The sequence below is a fragment of the Globicephala melas genome, chromosome 5 (assembly GCF_963455315.2).
Source record: "Globicephala melas chromosome 5, mGloMel1.2, whole genome shotgun sequence".
Taxonomy (NCBI): Eukaryota; Metazoa; Chordata; class Mammalia; order Artiodactyla; family Delphinidae; genus Globicephala; species Globicephala melas.
In genome coordinates, this window is record NC_083318.1 from 96,694,453 (window position 1) to 96,708,171 (window position 13,719).

Sequence of the window (13,719 nt, forward strand, 5' to 3'; positions counted from 1 at the left end):
TATGTATACATATATCCTCATATGCCCTCCCTCTTGAGCCTCCCTCCCACTCTCCCTATCCCACCTCTCTAGGTAATCAGAAATCATTGAGCTGATCTCCCTGTGCTATGCAGCAGCTTCCCACTAGCCATCCGTTTTACATTTGGCATTGTATATATATCAATGCTACTCTCTCACTTTGTTTTATTTTGCAGCACTATTTACAATAGCCAGGACATGGAAGCAACCTACATGTCCATCAACAGATGAATGGATAAAGAAGATGTGGCACATATATACAAAAGAATATTACTCAGCCATAAAAAGGAAAAAAAATGAGTTATTTGTAATGAGGTGACTGGACCTAGGGTTTGTCATACAGAGTGAAATAAGTCAGAAAGAGAAAAACAAATACCGTATGCTAATGCACATATATGGAATCTAAAAAAAGGTACTGATAGGTGGTAGGGCAGGAATAAAGACACAGACATAGAGAACAGACTTGAAATTATTTTGATCAGCTAAAATGAGCTGCTTTGGAATTCTGATTGCAGTTTTATTGTGTGTATATAGATTGGGATTGTTTTACATCCTTGTAATATTGTCTTTCCAACCAGAAACATGGTATGTCTTTCTGAATTTTAAACATTCTTAGTTTCAAATTCCATCTCTTACTTGTTATTTAATATTAGGCTTGTTAGTTTTGTTCCCTTAACATCAATTTTTTCAGCTAAATTTGGCCTAAAAATAACTTCTTACAGGATTATTAAGAACTCTACAAAGAAAACATCTGATTTCATTTTAGAAGATAAATTTAACGCTTAGCACAACAGGCCTGTACATTCCATTCAATCTTAGCCCCACTTCTAGCAAAAGAAGGGAAGTGAAGGAATGGATATAGAAAGAGCATAATTTTAGATATTTATGAGCCACTTTCTACCCCAATAATAGTATTCATTAATACTCTATTAATATGGTATTCACAAATTTTACTACTTGCATCAACCTTTAAAATATGTCACTATATTTTTTCACTGCTTCTTACAAAGAACCTCTAACCTCTGTAGAAAATGAAGCAGTGACTGTGATGTTGAAAAATGTTCGGTTAGTCTCAATACACAATATAACTTGAAGGAATGGGGCCTCCAAGTTCTTAAAACAAAACATACAAATGACCACAGCAACAAAACCCTCTTCTTGGCCCTTTAATGCAATAGGCTGGATCATGTCTTCGTTCCAGGGTTTGGATTTCCTCTTAACTCATACTTAAAAGTTCTTTACTTCCTTTATCCTCCCCCTTAAGGTGAGCTTGTGGTCTTCAGTTTCTCCTTTGGGTCTGGCCACAGTAACTTACACACTTCAAGCATCCAGCCTATGCCAACCTGGAGAGCACCTTGTAACCAGACTTGTCCTGCCCTCCAGAGACTAATCTACTGTCTCATCCTGTGAGCTAAACTCCCTCAACCAGAACTCCTCACTACAGTCCCATTGTCAGGAGAGCTTTGTTACGGGGGAGATTGTCATCATCACTATGAGTTAGTAAATAATATCAGCAAAGAAGACTTATTTCATGCTCATTAAATATCCAGCACTGTACCAGATATTACCCATATTTAATGAAACATTTAAAGGAAGAGTTTACTAAATTATTCCCATTGAGAGCAAAAAATGTTAAGAAAGGTTAAATCTGGCCTAAGCTCATTAAACTAGTTAAGTATTAAACTCAAGAGTGTTAGTTTGTGTTGCTGCATTTCAGTTATTAGGAATCTACTCATTAATTTAGGTAAGAATATTTAATAAGACTTTAGCATACTGTAAACTGAGAGGAGAGGGTGTCATCAAATGTCCACTTCTCGAATTTAGTTTTGTCTCTGCTGTTTCCTTATGCTATACCTCCTTCTCAAGAAATACCACACATATTAACAAGGTCACTGTCTCCATTATTTGCAAGTTAATTGATAGGCGGGGTAAAGATTTAAAGTTACAAAAATGGATTTGTTTATGATCTTTGAAGAGCATGTATTTTGTGGAGTAGAGTTACTTTATAAAACTTTCACTTGGGATACTTTAATAATTGCTGGAATTTATCTTCATTTGCTATTTAAGCAGCTCACTATTGCATTTTTGCTATGTTTCTCATATATTTAATCTCTAGTTTATACACGTAGATCTGATACTGCCTCTTTAAATATATGGCTACACTTCACTTAGAAGTGTTTATCTGTTTATGGGGGTGTTTATCTGCCAGTCAGTCAGCTAACATTTACTGAGGACCCATAGAGTATGTGCGTGTTTGTGAACACAAAGCTTGTAGATTATTTCATTTTGAAAAGTGGCACTTGTAAATCCTGGCCGACTAACTCTACAATGAGGATAATACTGTTTCCCAAGACCTAGTCTGTGTAAACACTATTGTAACCGAGTCTTTTGGCCTCCAATACATTAATCACATGCACTTGGTATGACGCCTGTGAGAGTGACCTAATGCATGGTTTAATTTTTGTTGTTAATACTCCTAATGTTTAGGCTGTAACAGGATCACTCCCCAGGCTAGATTTGGGTTGTGAGCTCATGAATTTCTCGCTGTAGACATTCTTACACTCTGGATATCAGAATGAGAATGAGATCTAGCCTAGAAACATCTATCTGTGATTCTTTATAGCTGTGTCATTGGAATAATTATTTTGCCTCACCAGACTTCAGTCTCCTTCTGACAGAAATGTTAATAGTAATCATTACATTCATATTAACAATGAACAGCAGATATTTGTTAAATATTTACTATGTTCCATTCTTTTTTATTTTTCCTAAATTTTAGCCACACTGTGTGGCATGTGGGATCTTAGTTCCCCAACCAGGGATTGAACCCATTCCCCCTGCAGTGGAAGAACGGTGTCTTAACTACTGGACCACCAGAGAAGTCCCCTGTGTTCCATTCTTTGCTAAGAGTTTTTTTTTTTTTTTTTTGTGGTACGGGGACCTCTCACTGTTGTGGCCTCCCCCGTTGTGGAGCACAGGCTCCAGACGCGCAGGCTCAGCGGCCATGGCTCACGGGCCTAGCTGCTCTGTGGCATGTGGGATCTTCCCAGACCAGGGCACGAACCCGTGTCCCCTGCATCGGCAGGCGGACTCTCAACCACTGCGCCACCAGGGAAGCCCTGCTAAAAGTTTTAGATAAACTATTTTTAAAGATATTTTATAATAAACCTCATTTACAACACCACCATCATCTCCATACTTCATCCTACCCACACTGAACTTAAAACATTTCAGTGGCTTCTCATTGCTTTAGGATAAAAACTAAAATCCTTTACACAGCCTACATGTTTCTATACTTGTCACAGTTTTCCACTCCTGCTTCCTTTCACTCTCTGTGCATCAGCCACAGCAAGCTTGCTTGCTTGATTGTTTGCTTGCTTTTTTCATCAATTTCTTGAGTACACCCATGTTTACCTTCCTCCCATTGAAGATACACTGAGGAATATTTTCAACGTATACAACAAAAGCTCCATATAGGGCTTCCCTGGTGGCGCAGTGGTTGAGAGTCCGCCTGCCGATACAGGTTCGTGCCCCGGTCCGGGAAGATCCCACATGCCGCGGAGCGGCTGGGCCTGTGAGCCGTGGCGGCTGAGCCTGCGCATCCGGATCCTGTTTTCCGCGACGGGAGAGGCCACCATACGGCAAAAAAAAAAAAAAAAAAGCTCCATATAATTAGCCAGAGCAGCTCCTTAAATCACTTGGGAAAAGAATATTATCTAAGTAGAAAAAAATAGGCAAATCACTACAAAGAGGCAATTCATAAACTAGGAAACACAAATGGAAATAAATATTATTTCTCGGTTTCACTAGTTTTTAAGGAACTGCAAATTGAAACAATGAGATAGTATATTTGCTTTTGGGGTTCCTATTATTGACAGAGATAGGCAAGGAAAGAGATTTCTAATATCTTTCTCATCTACTTTTTTTTTTTTTTTTTTTTTTTTTGTGGTACATGGGCCTCTCACTGCTGTGGCCTCTCCCGTTGCGGAGCACAGGCTCTGGATCCGCAGGCTCAGCGGCCACGGCTCACAGGCCCAGCTGCTCCGCGGCATGTGGGACCCTCCCGGACCAGGGCACGAACCCGTGTCCCCTACATCAGCAGGCGGACTCTCAACCACTGCGTCACCAGGGAAGCCCTCTCATCTACTTTTATACATATATACTAAGATCCTAGCAGTGTTCTTGCAGCATTATATATGTATTATGGGGAAGATCTACACCATTCATGTAAGTGTAATATATATATAAACACAAGAAAGAATCAGTGAATTACAGAATATGAATGTACTGTTTCAAAGTATACTTGACATCACAGAGATACCTATAAAATCAGTACAACTACAGTATTTCACATTTATTATACTGGTGAAATATATAAAACCATATTTGCAATAAAGGTAGAAACCAGCAAGTGTCACAACAGTGTTTGGACCCAAACACTTGAGATATTCTGCAATCTAAAGAAAAGTATCAGATTGAATGTCATGCATTTATCACTTAGCAACAAGAGTCCATGAGGCAGCTGATGAGTTGATATGCCACCTGCAACTTCTTGTCAAAAGTCCAAGTATGTACAGCTTGTAAATAGCATCACTCAAACTAGAATTGTAGAAATTTTTACCTGTAAACGGTAAGGAAAAGAAACATACAACTATTATACTAAGCCAAGATTAACTCTGACCAATCATTTTTATACTTTTACTTTGAAATAATTATAGATTCACAAGAAGTAAGAAAACTAGTGGAGAGGTCCTGTATATCATTTACCCAGGTCCCCCCAATGATTACATCTTATGTAACAATAGAAAAATATCCAGACCAGAAAATTGATATTGATACAATGTATCTGTGCCATTTTATTACACATGCCATTTAAGACATGTGGATTATGTGTATAGATTCTTACAACTACCACCACGTTCATGATACAGAACTATTCCATCACCACAACAATCTCCTTCAGGCTACCCTCTATAGTCACACCCTCTCCCTCTTCTCACTCATATCTAACCCCTCCTAACCTCTAATCTTTTCTCCATCTCTACAACTTTGTCATTTTGATTTATTCAATCACTTTTATCTTCAGTTTCTTGAACATTTGTAAATGTGAATTTTTTAAGTAATAACACTTTCCAAAATATTTCAGAAATAAGCATCACAGCTCTCAAACCTTGACAAAGTGACAATGTTAGATGAATTTGCATGCAGTTTAACTAATTTTGGTAATTCTAAACCAATGAGCTCACTCAAAATATCAGATGAAAATGCTGACAGTGGCAACTACAGTACTAACTAGATGTACATCTTATTCAGTAAGCAAACCTTTTTATCAACTGATAAAACTTTTATCATGAATGGATTCTATTATACCTCATCTACTCATCTATTTCCTCCAAAGACTAACCATTCGTACAAACAAATAAAACATGAATTTAGCAACTACTATGTACCTAGTGCTGCATTAATACTGTATGAAGAAACATAGAGCCTTGAGGAAGCTGAAACACAGATGAAGGTATTTTTAAATATTCCATTGTTATATCTTATTTTTCTAAACTCATTTACTGAGCACAAAGTAACTACTGCATAATTGTTGTTATATAACTCTTCGTTGTAAATATTACAATGCCATAGTTTTTGAATGACTGATACAATCAAAGGATGCTATGAATACAGCAGAAATCTCCATTTGCCTCTGTTCATTAACTAAAGCTTAGATTATTGGTGTCCTGTTTTGGACCAGAGTTCTATTCCAATTATCATTGGATTTGTAGTTCAATTAAACCTTGATAGGCTGATCCAAGGATTCAATCAATCATCCAGCACAGAGCGCTAAACTCATTTTTGCACATTCAGTACCAGATAATCCAGATTTTCTCCATGTTAATAGATATTTGGGCATGGAGAGAAAACTGCATCAATCTGTGTTGGCTATATTAGTACAAAGTAACCAGAGCCAGGGTTCATTTCCCGTGTAGATTTTGTGTATAAGGAAGTAAATAACTATGAAACAGATAGGCTACTCAGAGTAGAGACAATATGTTGCTTTTGTAAGTGAAAAATTACACATAATAGTGACCATGATATATATGTGTTTGTTTTATTCTATGAGTACATTTATGAGTTAACATATATTGTAGGGAAGTTATTGGAAATAGAATACTCAGTAAAGAAAATGGTATTATAAGATATTGAGGGGTGTTTTGTTGTTGTTTCTTTTGTATTTATTTCTTTGTTTTTGTTTCTTTTAAGATAATCTCTACAAGATCGTGGTTGAAAATATGTTATTTAGTTTGATAGACAAGCATTTGATATCCAGCTCTAATATTTATCATACTTGTGACCTTGAACAAGTATTCCCATTTGTAAAATGTAACACTATTATCTCTGTCTTAGAGTGGTCATAAGAGTTCATTAGATTTTCATTATGAATACTTAGCACAATACTGGGCATAGTGTAAGAGTTCAATAAACGTTGGTGGCTCTTATTTTAATTATTATTATGTTTATCACAAACAAATATTTTGAGGAAAGCTTTAAAATTTATCAGTATGTAATCTCCATTAATATTCACAGTTCTCTCTTTAGAATTTCCATAATATTAATAATATCAATGACTAACTTAGTTTATCCATAATTAATGATAATGGCCAAATAAAGGCATTTCACACCGCTCTTCTCAAAGCCAACTAAAAACAATAAAGAGAATGAAAAACAGAGGGGAAAACTCCATCTGCAGTAGAACTAGGAAAGCACAGAGAAGCCATGTACTATGATGGAAGGCTGCCAAACCCGGTAGAATTTATAGCAAACTAACAAAAGTTTCTGAGAGGACATCAACACCTACCAATCTTTTCATTATGCAGTCTCCTTATAATCAATCATCCAGGCCTGAAGTGCTCAAACAATGACTCTGCAATAAGAATGCAAAGAGTGAAAAAATGTGAGAGCTTCATCATCGCCCTTTTCATCCTAGAGAATCGGAGAGAAAAGGTAGAATGAGGAATCAAGGAAACAAGGCAGCCCGAACAGAAGCAGATTGTCAGAGTAGAAGGAGAGGCTAAGGGGCAGCAGCCAGCTTTGACTGCTAAACGCTTGAAGATAAATAAATGCAGTTACATATTGAATTCATACCTTGAAGTTCTAATTCCCAATTGACTACATTTGGAGATAGGATCTTTAAGGAGGTAATTAAAGTTAAGTGAGATTATAAGGGTGGGGCCCTAGGACTGGTGTCCTTATAAAAAGAGAGACACAAAGGATGTGCCTCACAGACAAAAGGCACATAGTGAAAAGACAAACATCTGTCAGCCTAGGAGAGAGGTCTTGGAGAAATCAAACCTGCCTACACTTTGATGGATTTCCAGCCTCCAGAATTGTGAGATATGTACCACTACCCACTCTGTGGTATTTTGTTACACTCCCAATAGCCAAATTTGGAGCAATATGAACAAAAGATAATGATAGTATTTAACTATAACCTATAGAATAAAATAAATGTACTTGAGTCTATATCGGTATAAATAAGTAATTGAGTAAATAAATAAAGGAAGTAGCAGCTCTTTTTTACAGAGGAGTTCCAATTAATAAATGTAGAAAGACAGGGAAATACAGAATTATCATTAGGTAAACACCCTAGTTACAATGGTTGCCAGCAAGATCCACCAGTGGATGAAAAAGGAAGTGGATGAAAGTTTGAGGAGAAATAGAATATTTGCAGAGCCTCAAATAACTCTCCCAAGATATTTATCAATTGCCAAAGGAAAATAGTAAATTTACACTGGAAAAACCTAACAAACACCATGTTAGCCTTGTGATTGAGGTTTACACTACTAGTTATAATGCATATAAAAATCATTTTCCCCTTGATATAATGCAGTGAAAAGGGCACATCACTTCTGTAGTTTTCTTGCCAAAATGCATAACCTCATTCTAATCATGAGAAAACATCAGATGTTACAAAATAACTGACCATGAGTATGAAAATTATCAAGTATCAAAAGATATGGAAAGACTCGGGAACTGTCACAGCTTGGAGAAGACAAAGGACACAACAACTATATGTAATGTGGGATCTTAACTGGTTTGTGGAACTGAAAAGGGATATAAGGGGGAAACTGAAATTTGAATAAGTCTTTAGTTCAGCTAATAGGAGCATACTAATGTTAATTTCCTGGTTTGATCATTGTACTATGGTTTTGAAAATTATAAACATTATGGGAATCTGAGTGAAGGGTATGTGTGAACTCTCTGTTCTATATATTTGCAACTTTTCTGTAAGTTTAAAGTTATTTCAAAATAAAATGGTTTTATTATAGAAGAATAAGTTGATACATTTCTAGACATTTATCTTTGAAGGCCAATAAAGAAAACAGTCACTTCCTTAACAACTAATTTCTCACAATTTTACTGTAAAAACATGCTATTATTTCCAATGTGTGTGTATATATATATATATATATATATATATATATATATATATATGCTCTAAGTTTAAAGGTACTAACCAAAAGCAATGTTAAAAATTTCATCTCATTTTTCTAAAAATCAAAGAAGGTTGAATCTCAGGCACAATATACTTATTTCATGCTTTTTCCTATCAAAGAGAAGACTTGCTATGAAAATTGAAAAAAAAAGTAATTGTGTTATGTCACTTTAGAACAAAGTAGTAATTAATTATCTTTAAAAAGAGCAAAATTCTTGCTCAGAAATAAAAGAAAAATTAATCTAACAAAACTTTGGAAAATTTATCCTACACGTAGACTCATAAATGCATGTAAACTTATATCAATCAGGATTTTTCCAATGGAATACTCTGTACCTAATGAAAGGAATGAAGTAGGTCTGTACATTTTCATAGGGAAATATGAATCCACTGTACAATAAAAAATAAGGCAGCATAGTGTGTATGTTACATTCCAATCTGTACTTAAAAATATGGATAATTTATATCTGTATAAGTAGGTATATATGTTTTTAGATGAGAATTTTCTCAAAGACTTCCCAAGAAAATTTTGATAGTGGCTACTTCTGGAGACTAGGGCTAGGAGATGGAGTGAGGAAGAGATACTTTTAATTTTATATACTTTTATATTATTTCAGTAAGTCCTTGTTATTTCACAATAGGAATATCAAATGAAAAATTATTTTCGTAAATGGAAATAAAGTTGTTCAGTGTGTACCATGGAGTATAAATTGAACCAATTGAAGTACACCTCAGAAAAATATTTAGCATAAGGGGAAAATTTTCTTTAAACCATCAAAATTGTCCAAAGATAGGATTTACTGTCTCAAGTCATTATGTCAATCCTGTTAAGAGAGGTGTTTAGATACAGACTCACAAGACAATCACTTGGAAGAAATCTTACGCAGAGAATCCAGAAACTGGAAGAGTAGTTGGACTGGATAATTTTGAGATCCCTTACATGCCTCAACTTTTATCAATTAGTATTTCTTAAAGTACACAAAATGGTGCCGTGCTCCGATAGTAAAGTACATTTACAAAGTGATGAGACTTCACTATCCTCTCAGGACTGTTATAGATTACTGAATGATAGAAAAACTTATTATTATTACTTGAATATTTAAATGATTAAATATTCTAAATAGGGATATTCAGATGTCATGAACATTTTGTTTCCCACAGGAGGGAGACAGAACTACTTTAAAGTGAACAGCGAGTCACATTTATTTGACCCAGTGATTTCAATTGTCTTTTCCTAACAAATGAGTAAAATTTAGATGCATCCCTCAAATTCAGATACAGGACTTAGTGGAAGGACAAGTAGGAGATTCAGGCTTTTGAAATGAAAGAAACCACCTTCTATTTCCCTGAAAAGCAGAGAGCACATGAAATAAGTGTGGTCACGATGGCTTAATGTGATTAGCTTGAGGTCCTAGTTTAAAACAAAAGGTGTTGGAATCAAATTTCAGTGAAGCTTAGAAGAAAGCTGAAATCTGGTTGGCAAATATTATTCATTCATTCATCTATTCAATAACTATTTATTGAGCACCTACTATATTACAAGCCTTTTCTACACACAGGGAAATAGTGAAAAACACAAATACCTGCTGTCATGTAGTTTACATTCTAGTGGAAGGAGAATGTTTTTGTAGGAAAAAAACAAATAAAATAACTTTATATAGGGCTTCCCTGGTGGCGCAGTGGTTGAGAGTCCGCCTGCCAATGCAGGAGACACGGGTTCGTGCCCTGGTCCGGGAGGATCCCACATTGTCGCGGAGCGGCTGGGCCCATGAGCCATGGCTGCTGAGCCTGTGCATCCGGAGCCTGTGCTCCACAATGGGAGAGGCCACAACAGTGAGAGGCCCACATACCGCAAAAAAAAAAAAAAACTTTATATAATTTTAAGTGCTCTGAAGAAAATAAAACAGGGCATTGGGTTAAACAGTGATGGTCAGGAAAGGCCTCTTGAAGGGGTGACTTTTGAATTGAGAGTCATATTAAAATATGGAGAATGAGTATTCCAAGGAGAGGAATCAGCTAATGATAAAGGTCCTAAAAACTAGTCAAAAGGATCTAACTTAGCATGCTCTAAAAAATAAGAAGCCACTGTAACTAGAATTTAGGTAGAAGAAAGCAAGGTAAGAAAAAGAAGAAATTAAAATCCCTGTGTCCAATTCACATCTGTGATTTGATTTCAATTAGATTTGAATAAAAATATTGTATTGTTACTTAATCTTTCCTATGAATCTTTATGCTCTTTGAAAAGTATAAAGCTGAAGTTACTATGGGTATTCTATTATGCTGTGGGGATTTTTTTTATCTGTTAGTCACTGAGAAAGATGGTTTTGAATAATTGCAACACGTCTCCATTCAGGTATGAAGAAAGCTATATGTATGATTGGAAAGTCATTAAAAAAACCTGTTATAGGATCTGGGAAACTTTGATGGAACTGAGAGATCTATTGGCAAGATGAACTGCCAAGAGAGTAGAGTGGGTTCTGCTTTGACTACAGTTCTCTTCTTGAAGGAGTGTTTTCTTTTAAGTTGAAATTTATAAGAAATGTATGTGCCAACAACGCTCTGGATGCATCCATCTGAAAGCTGAATACTTGAAAGATAGCCTAGGAGTAGTATAAATGGGACTGTAGCATTTGCCAACTTAGATCTCACCATTGAATAAACGGAGAGAAAAATTATTGAACGGTATAAATGCCACCTTCACTTTTTAGATACAAGCAAAGAAATGTGTGCCTGCTTGCTTAGAAGAGTTTTGCTGGACAGATGTATGCTCAGATCCAGCCTATTTATTAGAGAACAGTCTCAGCTCTCATTTTCAGTTTTAATCACTGGGTCAATTTTAAAAGGGCAGTTCTCATTATATAAACATTTGGAAGTTATAAAGCTGAAAGGTCAGGGTGTAGACAAGACAAAGATAACATACCACCAGCTGGCATACACTTCCATGAGAAAAACTTTTCTCCCCGTAAGCTCAACCCTCATATACGAATGTCCTAGGACATAGGAATTATTGTTTACCAGTTTTCTGTTTCTCCAGCAAAATAATTTTACTTGTATGTGGAGAGTTACATATATCTCTCTACCCAAGGATTATGAAAGGTGGAATTCTGCAATAAAACTTTATAACAATTTCACAATTTGATTCAATCAGACATCTTTATGTAGAATAATAATCATAATTCCACTGTTTATTTAGCAACAATTATGTAGCAATTGTTCTTTCTGAGTTATCTCATTTAATTCCTACCACATCTCTGTGAGGTGGGTATTTTCATCACCAACGTACAGAAAGAGAAATTAAGAGTTACGGAAATTAAGCAATTTTCTCATAACTGTACAACAGGTTTGTGTTAGATCTAACACTTTAACCCAGGCCTGTGTAACTTCAAAACAATATTAACCTCTGTACTACACTATCTCCTTTAGTAAATACTGCTTGAGCTGAGGGTTTTATTCAAGATGCAGTAAAATTTGTACTCCAGGATTCAAGAAATCCTAAAACACCTGTGATGCTCAAAGGAAGCATCTCAAATCTTTGACATCACTTTATCTTTATTACTTTTATCTGAAGGGTGCAATATAAACTGAGAACTTCAAAAAGTACTGGCTGGACTCAGTTAAATATAGCAGAATAAAGCTTTTTTTTAATATCTTTTTTTTTTCTTAAAATTCATGAAAAATAATAAATAGTTAAAATATAGAAAATGTGAAACTCAAAGCACATTTGCAAAATCCTTCAGAATCTGGACCAAAATGCAGAAGAAAGATGAATTTGACCAATTTTTTAAATACTTTTCCTAAATTAAGAAGCATTATCTCAAGTGACCTATACAAATATCTCTTGTTGAGAGAGAAGAGAACTAGGGGCATGTGTGTATCACATGAGAAAATGGATAAGACCCTGTTAGAGATGTTGTGTGCAACCAGGGAATGTGAAGGGAGGTGTAGCAAAAGGAGAAAATGTGTTGATCAGGTATTTGTACGAACATCATGGTAGCCCAGGGAGCCACTAGGAGGTAAAATAGGATCAAGGAGAAAAAGTACAAACTGGTTGTCTGGTAGCAACACAGAGAGCTGTGACCCAAAGACTTCCTCAATAAGCCTCTTAAACAATAACAACAACAATAACAGCAACAGGAAAGTTGTCCCTAGGGCAAGGAAATGACAAATCTATTGAGTATATTTGCAACAGTAATCCTATGAAGAAGCTGACTGGCTTATTTCACTACCTCCATTTCTCCCCACATGATTCTTTAACAGATAATAAGCTTCATTCAAAATAATAATAAAAGAAGCTATCAAGTTTAATTAAGTCCCATTTGTTTGTTTTTGCTTATGTTTCCTTTGCCTAGGAGACAGATCCAAGAAAATATTGCTACGATTTATATCGAAGAGTATTCTGCACAACAAAGGAAATCATCATCAAAATGAAAAGACAACCTACTGGGGCTTCTCTGGTGGCGCAGTGGTTGAGAGTCCGCCTGCCGATGCAGGGGACATGGGTTCATGCCCCAGTCCGGGAAGATCCCACATGCCGCGGAGCGGCTGGGCCCGTGAGCCACGGCCGCTGAGCCTGCGTGTCCGGAGCCTGTGCTCCACAACGGGAGAGGCCATGATGGTGAGAGGCCCGCGTACAGCAAAAAAAATACATAAATAAAAAATAAAAGACAACCTACTGAAGGGGAAAAAATATTTGCAAATGATACAACTGATAAGGGGTTAATAATCAAAGTATGGCTCATACAACTCAATATCAACAAACAACCTGATTTTAAAAATGGGCAGACTGAACAGACATTCTTCCAAAGAAGACATACAGATGACCAACAGGCACAAGAAAAGTTGCTCATCATTGCTAATCATCAGAGAAATGCAAATCAAATCCACAGTGAGATATCACCCCACACCAGTCAGAATGGCTATCATCAAAAAGTCTACAAATAACAAAAGTTGACAAGAATGTGGAGAAAAGGGAACTCTACTACACCATTGGTGGGAATGTAAATTGGTGCAGGCACTATGAAAAACAGTATGGAGGGTCCTCATAAAACTAAAATTGGAACTACTATGTGATCCAGCAATTCCACTCCTGAAGAAAATGAAAACACTAATTCAAAAAGATAACTGCACCCTGATGTTCATAGCAGCATTATTTACAACAGCCTAGATATGGAAGCAACCTGAGTCCACCAACAGATGAATGGGTAAAGAATACGTGG

General features: G+C 36.1%; 1 long non-coding RNA gene across 1 annotated transcript in view; it reads left to right on the forward strand.

Annotated features, from left to right (window-relative positions):
- LOC138842693 (uncharacterized) overlaps positions 1-13,200 on the forward strand; it is a 370,793-nt gene extending 357,593 nt beyond the window's left edge. Inside the window, exon 2 of the long non-coding RNA XR_011377453.1 lies at positions 12,853-13,200. This is a non-coding gene — a long non-coding RNA (uncharacterized lncRNA). The remainder of the gene's footprint in view (positions 1-12,852) is intronic.
- Positions 13,201-13,719: the final 519 nt, after the last annotated feature.